This window comes from Gymnogyps californianus, chromosome 25 (genome assembly GCF_018139145.2).
Source record: "Gymnogyps californianus isolate 813 chromosome 25, ASM1813914v2, whole genome shotgun sequence".
Taxonomy (NCBI): domain Eukaryota; kingdom Metazoa; phylum Chordata; class Aves; order Accipitriformes; family Cathartidae; genus Gymnogyps; species Gymnogyps californianus.
Genome location: NC_059495.1, coordinates 2,933,766 through 2,947,543, shown reverse-complemented (window position 1 = coordinate 2,947,543; position 13,778 = coordinate 2,933,766). Strand labels below are relative to the sequence as shown.

Genomic DNA, 13,778 nt, shown 5'->3' with positions numbered 1-13,778 from the left:
TGCTCTGTGGATAAATGGGATTCCAGACTTCAGGGCCCTCTGTCTGACACTGACCGTATCCAAATTAGATTCACTGGGTTGGGGGGGTTGGGGCTTATTTTTCTTCTTGTGGGTTGGTTTTTTTTTGGTTTTTTTTTTTTTTAAATTTGATGTATAAATAAATCTTTTGTTTGAAAAGAAATCCCCAGTTTTCTGAGCTGTATTATCATGGACATCTAAAAATAGCAGGACTAATTCTCCTCCTGCCTTACCCGCTGGGTTTTGTTCCATAGCATCCAGCGGTTATCCTGCTACAAAAGAGAGGGTGGCGAGTCAGACCCACACAAATGAGTCAAGGTCAGATCTCTGATCCAGGCAGCCTCCAATGCTTGCCTTTAGCGTGTGGTGCTTGGTCCAGACAATGTGAAGCTGAGCCTGAGCCATCCACAGTTGGTAGCTTGCTCTTACTGCATTAGTGGTGTTGGGGAGTGGGAAATCTGATTGTTACACTGTAATCTTTCTGCTGTTCCTGCCAGCCCTCCAGGCTTCCTGGCTTCTGGCAGAACAGCTAAATGCCACAGGAAGGCTGCTTTATGTCCACTGGAAGCAGGGCAGAGATTCCCTCGGGATCTCTCGGGCTGAACCTTCAAAAATATGGCTAAACCTTCCCATGTCCGTCCACTGCCACCAGGAGCACCCTGCTACCAAGCAACCCCCCAATAAAGGAAATCTCTAACATCTCTCCGTATCTCTGATTACTAGTAGGCGCTGATTATTAGGGGCAGTTGTAAACCTGCAGAGGGAATGACTTCCATCCAGTGCCTTGGGATAACAGCATACACAGGGCTTTAATTCCCCAAAGTGTGAACCCTGTAATCTGGATTAGGACAGAGCAGCATTGCTGAGCACTGTACCTTAGCCACAGCTTACTTTAATGTCACATGGAGTATGCTGCAGAGCTTGCACGGTTTGTGGTTCAGAGATAATTCTCAGCAAAGTCCATCTCTCAAGTGAATAATCCTTTAGATCTGAATTTCACAACTAGGCTCTGAAAAGGGTTGTGACAACATCTCCAACACCAAACTCTGGGTGGTCCATGGCCAAGTGCAGAATGGAAATCGGTGGCAGAGACCCTCCTCTGCAAATTTCGCCCAGCACAGATACATACTGCGAGGAGATGGATTTGGAAGAAAACAACCTTTTATAAAATCGGCAGGGTCCAGCAGCAATTCTTTCATGTTCTGCATTAGTCACAGAAAGGGGTCACTGATCTGATCTGGCAAATTCACATTGAACTGACTCCACGGCACTGCAGGGCCCTAGCCCACAGTGAAGTTGTGTCCCAAAGACCAAAGGTACAAAGCCTTGCAAATGGAGCAGAAGGGCCTGGGAGAGAACGGGACAGTATGACTGTTCCTGAGTTAAGGTATGGCTTGCAGGAAATATGAACAAGGAGTTCTAAGAAATATGCTGTGGTAGTTAGTAGCCTTGCACTTAGAGGTGTCATTTTTTGAGATGTAGCTTCCTTGGCTTATTCCTTGCCCGTTCACACACTGTCCACATAGTTAGCTGAATGGGAGCTCAAAAAAAGTGGGACTCAGAGAGATAGCAGAGCAATATGGTATTTCCAAGCTAGAGCCTATATACAGTTCCCTTTCTGCTGCATCACGCTTTTTGCTCCCCAGTACTGCGCCAGCACAAGTCTAGGAAAGAGCTCAGCCACTTAGCTCATCAGAGTGGTTCAGAAGAGGGGTGAAATGATTATTTTTCATCCAGAACCTCGGCAAGCCTGGAGTGGAAGATCCTTAGACAGTATTGCCTGGCACAGCAGTGAGGCACCCTGGAAGTTCAAGGTTCAGTAGTGCATTCCTCTCATCCTTGGGCCCTTCAGCATTACTCCATTGGTGCAATTATCCCCACAGCCATAGAGAAATGCCACCTCTGTGCAGTGATTTGCTTCTTGCTGTCCCTTGCAAGGTCAGCTAATTGGCCAGGAGACTCTTGGGGTGGTAATTAGCCAAGTGATTAGCCATTAATCCATAGCAAGGTAGAAGAAAAAAGAAGTGTGGGGAAAAAAAAATCAGATTGATGTTTCATCTGAGAGCCATTTTGATCCAGTAATAGCATCACTCCCTTCTCTGGGTTAAATTGCTCTGAGGGGGCCCTTGAAGGTAATTAGATCAGGTTTTCCACCAGCATCAGGAAGAAAGTGGTACCTGTAGAGATGCCAAATTGAAGACCATGTGCATCCTGCTTCCTGGGAGGTTCTGCAGGGGAGTGAAGGTGCTGGAGACCATGCAGTATTCACCCTGCAGGGGCAGTCTGCCTGGTGGCCCCAAGGGCCTCCTGGTGCCTGGGCTGCGAGGGGAGGCAGAGAGGCAATCTGATATTTCCTCCAGGGATGGTGTCACTTGTCCCTTTGTGCCTCAGTTTCTCACAATGGGCCAGATTCTGGCAGGCTGGAGTCAAGCTGCTGATTTTAAGTGGTGACGCAGTTTTCACATCTGCGCACATGAGCTCACAGGCTGGGCCGGGTGGGCCACCTCTCCGAGGGACCCTCAGGCTGCCTCAAGTGAAAAATCCCCTGCTTCTCTGCCCCCCTTTCATCAGAGGTGCTAAGGAGGTTGTTGTGGTTTAACCCCAGTCAGAAGCCAAGCACCACACAGAAGAGAGTTAACTCTGTCCCAGCCGAAACCAGGACAGAGGTGTAAAACGTCCCTATGGGACCCAGCAAAGAGCAAGCGGAAGCTTCCAGTTGGGAGATCGAAGCTGTTTGTTATGGCATCCCTGCTTCACAGCCAGCAGCAGAGGATGGGGTGGGGACCCCCGGGCTACTCCTCTGGTCAGGGTGGAGCACGTCTCAGTTCCCAGCACCTGCTGTGGCCGCAGCATTGGCCGCCTCTCCACCTAGCTGCTAGGGAGCTGCTGCTCTCCAGGAAATGCCCCGTTTTATGCTGGACCTGAACTGGCATGTCGCATGAGTTATATGCAAGTTGGCTTTCTGCTCAGGAAGCACCATGGCGCTGGGTGTCGGCAAAGTGCCTCGGAGGCACGGCCGGTTGCTGTACCTCCATTTGAAGGGATCATTGTCCAGATCCCTTTGCTGGGTTCTTGCCAGTGAAGAGACATATCAGCGTGGTGCTTTTCCCTTCCCAAGCCCTGATCCTGGATGGCAACTTGAGGCAAAACTTGTGGTACCTCAAGATTAAGATGGGCAGATGGGAAAGCTGAACAGGCAGATGAGAGGGAGGTCAATCTGAGCCCTGTGGTACACCACTCTGGGTCTCACCACCATCTCAGCAAAGAAAATGCAGGTGAATTTGGGCTGAGCGCCCAGCTCCTTCCTTGTGTGCATTCAGGGAGCCGTACTGAAGCAGACGCGTCTGTGTCACAACCCAAAACGAGCCTGTAGTTTATGTACAAAGACACCCCAGCTGTTTTCCTGCTGGGGCTTATCTCTAGGATTATTCATTGCAATTCACCCTAGTGATGTTATTTTCCCTTATTTAATTACCAGATTTCTTTTTTCCTGTTGTTAAATCATTTTCATTCAGCCAGGGGAAAAAAAATTAAAAAAAAACCCTGAAGATTTCTTAGTAAAAAAAATCAAACAAACTGAAATGGTAGCACCAAATTGATTGCAAAGACGTAAGGGACAAAGGGAGCTATTTTCCTGATGTTGAGTCAAAAAAGAAACACAACAACTGTTCAGCAGAAATCACTGAGGGTTAGAGAGAGAGAGAGATTCAAAAGATTGATCTTCAAGCAATTAGAGAAGGGAATGCAATTAGAACGGGGTCTGCTGCTCTCTTTTGCTGTTTTTCTTTCCCATACACAAGCACACAAGCGCACACACACACACAGATTTTCGGAGTTTCAGGCACTGGTCGTTGTGCTCAAAGAGTGGAGGGGAAAACCCCATTGCCCAGCTCAGTGCGGGAGACAGGCGAATGCGTCATGTCTGCAGGCTGCACAAAGCTCAGAGGTTTCATACTGTGGAAATGGGGGGTATCCCAGGCCCATTTTGTTCTAAGAGGAGAAGCAGTGGGGCAGGTTGTAGCCTTTTGCCAGCAGGTCGAAATTCACTGTAAGGTTCCCACATTCACAACCACTCCTGTTGTAGCACCGAAGTTTTTGGGTCTGTTTGCTCTTCTGGGCTGTGGGCAGTGGGCCCCTGTGGGGAGAGGAGATGCTGCCAGCATCGTGTGCACTGACGCCTGTTCTTTATTCTGCGGGGCTTACGATAGCACTTTACCCTCCCCTAGCCTGCAGTTTCACCCCCCCTTTCCCTCCCCTTTGTATTTGATGCAATTTGCTGTCAATTTGAGCAACTCCTTGAGAGAGGCAGGGGAAGCCTTGGGGCAGGGGAGGGTTCGAAGGTCTCAGGTCCAACCGCTGCCTCACCATCGCTCCTAAAACTCGCCGGCCTCTCCCCAGGGGCTGCGGGTCCACAGCACGGGGTGGGGAGGGCCAAGGGCTGGACCTGGCAGAGGGGCCGGGGCAGAGCACAGCCAGGACTGAGGTGCTGGAGCGGGAGGTGCTGCCTTCTGCAACGGGGCGAAGGGGCGGATTCAGTCCACCAGCAAGGGAAGGAAACCCAAGCCTTAGAGAGGGAGGTGAGTTTGTACTTCGGACCAGTGTGACTTCCCATATGTAATTTACCTGGGGGTGAATGTAACAAGCATATGGAGTCAGATCCTCCGCTAGCATAAACTGGTATTGGTGGAGGTACTCTCGCCGAGGATCTGGTTTTTCTTTTCTTTTGCCTTTCTTTTTTTTAAAGATGATTCCTGAACTCCAGTGATTTTATCTCTCTTTTTCTTCTTCCTCTTGCTGTAATTATCATTGTGGAACAAAGACTACAGACAGACAAACAAACAACCCCAACCCCACTTTTTTTTTTTTTGTAATCTGTGTTGTAAGTGCTTTTGTAAAAAATAAAAAATAAAAATAATAATAATGTAATGGACTTTTATGATTTTTGTTTGGTTTTTTGTTTTCCATTCTTTGTAATTTGTTTGTTTGGGGTCCGGGGGGGCATTTTCATGGTTATAATTTGTGTGGGCGGGGTGTTGCATCACCCTTCCTTTTACTTGTATAAAAACCAATAGTGGCTCAGCTGTGGAAAAAAATGTACTTTTTTATAAATAAAGAATTTTAAAAAAAGAGACATTCTCCTTTTTTTTGTGCATCTATGACTGCGTCGTTCTGCAACCTGTGACTGGTAGCTGTAGGGAGAGTCACAGCAGCAGAAATGGCATCTGCTTTCCAACGACCTAGGTCTGTTCCCAGGATATGCAGTATTTTGTAATGGGAGTTGCTTGCAGATGAAGGCTGAAGGCTGAGGGTTAAAAGACCTCCAAAACAGCAAGTGGCCTGGAGAAGGTGGACAGGGAATGACTGCTTTTGCCATTGACATGGGTGGTATTGTGTGAAATTCTTGGACAGCAGATTCAAGATAGACAAAAGGAGATGGGAGTGTTTCCCCTTATCAATGTAAACAGTGACATTCCTTGTCAAAGGATGCTGCTGATGCCAAAAGTTGACCTGAGATAAAAAGTGGCTAGAAAAACCTAGGGAAGAAAAATCCATCAAAAAGCTATTAAAAATTGTGACACTGTCTCTAGCTTAGGAAGTCCTTAAGTTGCTGTTAGCTATAGCAGATGGGACAGGCTATCGGAAAAATGTCAATACACACTTGCTCTCTTCTTACATTTTCTCTAGGCATGTGTAATTAGCTGTGGTCAGGGCCAGGATACTGGGCTAGGCCAACCTTTGATTTGACACAGTAGGATGTTCCTATACTGCAACACTGACAATCGTGCATCAAGAACATCTAAATGCTATAGGGATGCTAAGGGTCTATTAGGAGGCAAGATCAGTCAAACTGCATCCCTGCATCTCCGTTACTGATCTCTGCATTGGGAAGAACAGTTCGCCTTTCCCCTTTCCTCCAGCTTCCTGACTGTGAATATATGCTACAAAGAAAGCCTTGTTCCCAAAGATCAAGGCAGACAACTCTGCAAGACCCAGACTTTCGCAAGGGAGGGAGAGTCAAAGCAAGCAAGAGATCAGAGAAAATGTGCATGCTGTTCCTTGCACTGATATCAGCAGGCATTTTGCCATGCCTCTGGCCTAGAGAGCAAAATACTCCCTGGGAAGGGAGTTTTGCACCCAACCAGCACGTGGATGATCTGCTGGAGATCTGAACCAAAACCCAGCACTCCCCATCACAAAGAGAGAGGAAGAGGGATCCCAATGCAAATCTGAACTTGAACTGGTCTCCATTGTGAAGAGATGAGCTGGACAGAGAGAGAAGTGTTCAGGATTGGGCTGGAAAGGAGTGGTTTGGTGCAGACTGTTCATTCCCTGTCAGCAGCAAAGCAGGCGTGGAGCATGCGTCAGAGCAGCAGGAGGCTCTCTGATACCAGGCTCAATGATCAATGCATTGTGTGCTGCTTGGCAGACAGGCTCCCTCCAAACCCCATGCCACTAATGGAGCCAGTTCTCAGTCATTTTTCTGAAAAAGGAGTGTGCTCGGCACCTCACTTTGGAAGGGGTTCAAGATAGCCTTGGGGAGGCTTTCCTCAGATGCAAAGGGAGGAAAAGCCAGGAACACTCTTGCTATCAGGCTTCAATGTGGCCAAGGGAGTTGTGACCACTATCCAGGCTGTAGCTATATGTCCGCATATTTTACTCCTCTCATTTTCCCCTATCTGCCTTTTAGTAATGACAGATGTTGGAAGTGTAGCTTTGCTTCAGCTGCAGCCGTTCGGGTCAGTAGCCCTAGAGGCGACCATGACAACGATGCAGAGGGCCAGCATCCTACAGAACTGGATCCCCAGCAGCTGGCTCAGCCACATCAGCCAAGTTTGGGGGTGGGGAGAAAGGGGAGAAAGAAAAGGAGCACCGGGGAGCTGGGATGGGGGTCTAAGATGGAAAGAAGGATAGGAGGGGCTATCTTTGCCCATGGTCCTGCTGGGATGAGCCCCTGGGAAATGCTGTGCTGATTTCCCAGGCCATGTCTTACAGTTAGGCGATGATGGATAAAACCCATTGCATGGGGCCTCTTCTCAGCAGCTCAGGTTGCAGAGAGCTGAACACAGCGGGAACTGACTCCCATGCAGTGCCCCTAAGTATTGTGTTTCTCTGGAACAAAACAGAAACACGTTGGGGGCGGGAATGCCAGCAATGCATGTAGCCCATGGAAAAATGGCAGCGTGGCTTGGATCTCTTCTCAAAGCCACATCTCTGCAGGCGAGCACTGCTGGCCCCAAAAGCAACTTCAGAGCCCTGAAGATCAGCAGAGGTGCCAGCAGAGAGTCAGGGGAGGAGCAGGATCAGGTCAGGAGGAGATGAACAAGAGGCTCGTGTTTGCTCTTAGGCTGTATGCCCACTGCTGAGCATGGTCCAGCAGCAGAGAGCCAGTCTAGACCAGAGCAAACACCATGAGATTTACCTCCCTGGAACTGGGGGAGATGTATGCAGAGTTCAGGGCTGAAATGTCCATGATGAAGATACAGAGCCAGGTTCCCAGTTGGTGCAAGCCCATCCAGCTTTTCTGACTACAGTGGAGTTACGCTTATTTCCACCCATACAAATGAACGGGGCCTAAGTAGGATTTGTAGTGAGTGAGAGTGAGATATAGTCCAGTATAATCAGGGGATTACCAGGCAACCTGCCCGATATCCCTGGGCACAGGCACCTGGGAAGGAGATGTGCCTCCCATGCTGGGATTAATGCCTTGCACAACACTCAAAACCAGATGGATCTCCCAGGGATCCACATTAATGGCAGACTCAGAACTGGAAGTGCAAGAGTCAAAGGGCTCCAACAGACAGAGAAAAAGGCAGTGTAACTGGGAGACGTTAAACCAGGCTGGCTATGAAGGGGTGGAAGCTCGAGGGGCACTGGAGACAGGTCAGGTCACAGAGCATCAGTTCAGAAATATGTGACCTTCAATCCAAAATTCATTGTGAGGTAAGAGGCAATCCGTGCTTGAGTTCAGGTTGGAGCACTCAAGGTCACACATACCATTAAGTTGCTAGAGCTAGTGCTGGAAAAATTGAACTGAGAGAAACTTGCTGGTTTAGAACAGTGCTGGGTGATTTACTTGTAGTAACAAATATGTTTGATTAGGTTTTTTTCACGGTTTCAGATTATTTGCAATCTTGAGTTTGATTTGTATGAACACATTTGTTAGATGAAATTGCTTTATGCAAATGTATTCCAGCTGGGGAACCTGTGACACCGAGAAGTGCTGTTGAGCCTCAAATGCCCTCAGTGGTGCCTGGCAGAAGGCGAGGGGGGCTGGTTCACTCCTCCTCCAAACAAGGCATTTCACAGCCTTCCCAGACGTGTTTAGATGCAGGCTCTCTCTTATACAGTATTTCCAGAACAAGGATCAGCCTGTAAAAAAAACCCTGGATGTGTGTTGCACTCCTAAAATCTTACATACTAGCTAGCAGAAATCAGAGAGTCAGGCATGGCTGTGCAGGCAAAGCAGGGGCACAGCAAGATAAATGTGTACATGATTAAAATGTAGGTTAAAAATGTTGTATCACCCCCCAGGGGCTGAGTTATCGAAAGGTAGTAATTTATGGATACCAGCCATTGGAGTTGCTCCCTTAGCCTCAGCAGTTGAGGTAAATGGGGAGGCCTCATCTGACTAAGCCCAGTGCAAGGTGAGTTAGGGACACTCCCTCCTCCGTAGATTTCACAACTGCTGAACCAAACCCAGATCCTCATAGGAAACAGGCAGAGGTTTTTTTCTGAACTGTGTGGAATTTGGAGAAGAAAATGGTTTGCATGCAAAGAGGCAGTAAATGCTTTTTCTGCCTCTTTGCAGAAAACACTGTCCTGTAGTTTGCCGGTGAGCTCAGGAGGAGCAGTTCAGTGCTGGCTAAATCCCAGGAGATGAATATGGATCAAATCTTAAGAGATCAAAGGGAGCACCCTTTGAGGAGCTGTGAGAGGAAGGGGTTTCTCTTTTTCATTAGTGCCTGGTTGTCAAGCCTTTTTCTAGCTTCGCACCTGAGTCCCTCGTATATCTGGGGCTTTGAAAGTGAACGCTTTCCTCCATCCATCTGCCTGTGAGCCACTGCTAGCCCCATGAAGAGAGGGTACCTGAATGTTTCCATTCCTCCCTTATCTCTCTGTTCCTCTCAAACTCCTGCCAGCCTGTTTATCTCACAGTTTTGAAAAGAAAATTGCCAACTTCACACCTGTCAGGTTTAACTGATTGCCTGTTGCTTGGAGGGAGGGAGTCCATCCGTTTGGTCCTGGCTGCACAGGCTCTGCTCGCCAAGGGAAATGTCTCCATCCCTCGAGGAACAAAACGCTTCATTTCCCATCTCCCGGCCTCATCTCATTGTCCTGCTGTAGCTCCCAGCCCTTTCAATTACCGCTTTACAATAATAATGAACAGTAGCTTTCTGCTGGCACACAGTTTTGTCCATGCAAGGAGCTGATCCCATCATGAAGCACTCATCCCCTGAGGTCCATAATTTCCCTGCTGAGCAAAAGAGTGCCCTTCCCCCGGGGGAGTGATACAGAGAAGTGAAATGACTTGAGCAAAGGTGTGCAGGGAACCAGGGAGAAGGCTCAGAGGTGGACTCACGAGATCTAAATCCTTATCTTGCTCATCGGAGCACACTTCTGCCTATGGGATATACACAAACACATGCTCACTGTTGCCATCCCCAGCAGGTGCCTTTCCACAGGTCCAGTGCATACCCCTTCCTCTACCCACCCTGAATCTGCAGAATCTGGAGGAGACTTAATTCTGGCTCTGCCCTTCCTAGTACCTTAGCCAAGGAGGAGGTAGGAGAAGGAGCAACAAGTAGGAGGGGCATGCAGTCCAGCTGCTGCCAGCTGTGCGAGGTCCACGGCTGTTGATATGAATGCTGCAGCTGTCTGGTATTATGAATGGATACCAGAGTGGGAATGCCGAGTCTGAATGGCTCGAGTAAACACTGCAGAGCAGTCCAGAAATAATGGCATGGGGGCTTTATAATAGGAAGGAATCATAATTAAATAGAAATTAGTTACTTAAATGGTCACTTCCTGGGGTTTCGCTGATGTCCGATTAACTTAACTTTTAATTTGCATAAGCAATAAATGTTTAATTATGTTATTAATATATTTGAGTTGAGGAGCTTATGGGGTTTTATAATTGGCATTTAACTAGATAGTTCCAGCATATTAACTGATGTTTTATAGCTCCATGCGAGGTTTCCCAATTATAACTGACCTAAAAATTTGCTTGGAGGACCTGCCTTGAAAGTGTTACCTGAGCAACAGAATAGGGGGGAGCTGAAGAGGAGGATGCGTGGAGCCCATCCCTGCACAGAGGAATGGGCACAGGCAGCTCTGCACCCTCCGCAGAGGCTTTAAGACCCCTCTCCCCTCCCTGGGAAGCTCTTTCCTTAAGGCCCACAACCTTCCCTGTGTCAGAGAGGGCCCCCTCCCACCCCCCAGCATTCAGCTGACTGCTGAGCCAAAAAGGCTGACACACAGCAGGGGATTAGAGTGGGGAGAAAGGGATTTAGAGATGGGGAAGGCTTGTCCGTGGGTTACAGCATGACCTTGTGACTGATCAATTCTGGCAGCCTCTGGGACTCTGTTCAACTCCCAGCCCTTGCCTGTTCCCCTGTTCCTCTGCTGCAGATTGGCACCAGTTTCTTTCTCACCAGGGAGGTGTTAAGGAACATCCTTTAAGGTCCAGTTTCAATAGACTTACTGAAAAGCTATACTCAGGCATCTTCTGCATTCTTCCCTTCTGGGTCCTCTTCCTTTTAAAAATACGGGTCCTTCAGCAGGGATACAGAGTATTGCAATGGCTGAATTAAAATGTCCTGAGTCTATTAATGGGCTTCTTTACAAATCCACTGACCTCTGTCTCATCTAGGGATTGCTAAGGCACTGAGGTGGTCATGTTTCCACACGCCCTATGAAAGCATCAAGTAGCATCAGGTCCACCACCCCTACTTGCGGACTCTGTAGAAATGTGCCCACTGATAGTGATTCCCACTTGAAAACTCCTTCTGAGATCTGTCAGTTAGCCATACTTAATCTATTTTCTATTACATCTCTACACTTACTTTGATGAGATGACTGGTTTAGTAGGCAAAAAATGACATTATGTTTGACTGACAAGACCCATTTCCCACGAACCATGTAGACTGGCATCGATTGTATTCCTGCCTTTTAATTCTTTATTAACTGGAACCTGTGTTAGCTTTTTCTTTGGTGCCAGCAAATCACCCTATAGTATTCAAGTAATTCTCTGTGTCCTTTTCCAGTCAGCTAGAATTTAACCTTCTAGAATTTAACTATTTTAGCAAATAGTAAAAACTAATAGCAGTGAGTGAGGGATCTCCTCAGCTAAGTCTTTCAACCTATCTGTTTGCTTATAATAAGTGGAGTATCCAAGGAGATGGTGTCCAGCAAGCTCCTCAGTCTTGTCATCCTCAAACATGCAGAAATTGTTTTGTCATCTCAGAAGCCACAAACAAATGTCTGTTGGTCTCCAGAGACAGATCATGAATAGTTATTCAAGTCTTCTGCCTTTTCTGAATCATTACTGCCCTCTTGACCATATCCATCTGGTAAAGTGCCTATAGAGCATTGCAGAGATTTTGTTTATTCCTGTTGTATTCCCCAGGGTAACCCTAGCATTTGTATCAATCTCCTGTCCTTCACAGCTTCTCTTTCATACTGACTGATTGCCTCTTTCCAGCTTTTCCATTTGATCCATATTGGAGACGGGGGAAGCTCCCCTTGTGCAAGCTAACAAATACCCAGCTGAATAAGGTTACATGGCTCAATATTGGTGGTTACATGCTAAGACAGAGACTGTCCCGCAGAGCTTGCAAGACATTTGAGAAGTTAGGAGGGAAGGTGTGTTAGGAGTCTTTCATTGCCATTAACAGGAGGGAAAAATCAGGAAAAGGGTCAGGAACATAAAGTCTGAGTTGCCTTCTGCATCATTGTCCCTCTCCTGGAGCAGGATTGAATGGGGACAGCTGAGGACGTGCTGCAGCTGCTTTCACTAAGTCAGTGCAGGCACAGTGACCATCCTGGCTTGGGAGAAGTGGATCTCACCCTCAGCGCTGTTGGTCAGGAAGATGTGTTTGATGAGCAGGAGAGGAGGTAGCAGCACTAGAGTCCAGGTCAGAGCCACATGAGCATCCAACAGCTTCATTCTCGCACATGCAGAATGGCTGGCAGCTCCCTCCCTGCTCCAGGAGGCTGAAGAGTCATTCTTTTGTCTGGACTGCAGCAGGTCTCCAGGGTATTTGGGAAGCTGTGGGAGAGGAGAGAAGGGAAGGGGGGTGTGAAGAGGCACAACAGCCTCGAGCCCTCCTTGCTGCTGCAGCTAGCAGGGGAGATAAGAGAACTGTAGCCCTGTCCACCTGTCCATTTGCACAACTGTTCATGCACTTTTGGCCAGATGACAGAGAAGCAGAGCAGTTCCTCCTCGCCCTGCCGCACATACCCTGTGTCTGCACCTAACTCCCAGCAGTCTCTGCGTAGATGCAAACAGGGAGCTGATCTCATCCTTTAGGGACATCCAAGATACAGCTGCCCCATGCTGTAAGCACCCTGGAGGCAACAGGAGACAAATACGGCCCAGGGCACATGGCCAAGCAGAGCGAGACGTTCCCAGGAGTGCTGCTGAAGATTGTTGAGCAAATTAACTCTATTAACGCAAATGATGAGAGTCTGAGCTGCAGTCCCTGTACCTTCTATCTGACAGAATTCATCTGGTGGCTGCTTGTAATAGCATGACCTTAATGGACTCATCAAGGGAGCAAGGCTGTATCTCTGGCTACACATGGATTTGGGACCGTGCTGTGCTCTGGACTGCTATAGCAGGCTGCTAAGATCAAGAGAGACACACTCTGGTGTAATGGGGTTCAGGATCTGGCCCCTTCTTCCCTCCAGGAGAGGCAATTTCAAGTGTCATCACCTCCTCGAAACTGTACAGCAGAAGAAATAAATTACTAAAGGGATTTGATTGTTCATTACTCTGCTGAGCTGCAAGGAAATGAAGCAGAACTAAAATTAAGGGCTGGGAGGCAGAGGAAACGTCAGATAACATTTCCCATCTTCTCCAGGGCCCATCTTCTCCCCCAAAACAGGCTGGGGCACTCTCCATACTGCTGCACTGAGCTGTGAAGCCCCTGGTTCTGGGAAGGCAGGGAAGTCTGTGGAGTTGGCCAAGCGGGGTGGAGAGAGGGCAGGGTGAGGTTTGTGTCAGATTTGGATAGATGGGTTAGAGACAACAAGGTCATGTCTTGCCTCTCTTTGCTAGAACTACTGAGTGGCACAGAGAGACAGGGACATCCCAGAATCTGGAGTTAATGCAGACATTTCTTGGCTGAGTGGAAAGTGCGGGGATGTAGCATGTGTGTGCACATACAGAAACTGAGGGGCTCAGTTTCTATGGGTGGACACTGCTGCAAATGACTGCTTGCTGTTGTACCCTCTGAACAACTGGCTCTTTCTGTTGCACAGTAATGACTCTGCTGAGCTCTGTCCTTTCACACAGAGAAAAGGCTTCCTTCCTAAGCTCCCAAACCATATTTCCAGGTTCTGTCTAACAACTGCTACATTTTGCTCCAGGAGTGGAAGACAAACCAGCCCAGGGGAGCTCCCACTACAACAGCTACTCTGCAGAAGTCAGTCCTCATCTCTGCTGGATCCCATGGGTTAACACACTGCTCCTGTTGCTGCTATCCAAACCCCATCCTTGTTAGCGGCCACTGGGAAGCATTGCAAAGGAAGGTCACCAG

The 13,778-nt window shown here is 48.2% G+C and overlaps 1 protein-coding gene across 1 annotated transcript in view; it reads left to right on the top strand.

Annotated features, from left to right (window-relative positions):
• The window catches only part of NECTIN1 (nectin cell adhesion molecule 1), a 104,558-nt gene that overhangs the window by 66,037 nt on the left and 24,743 nt on the right, over positions 1-13,778 (top strand). The gene's annotated exons all lie outside the window — the stretch shown is intronic.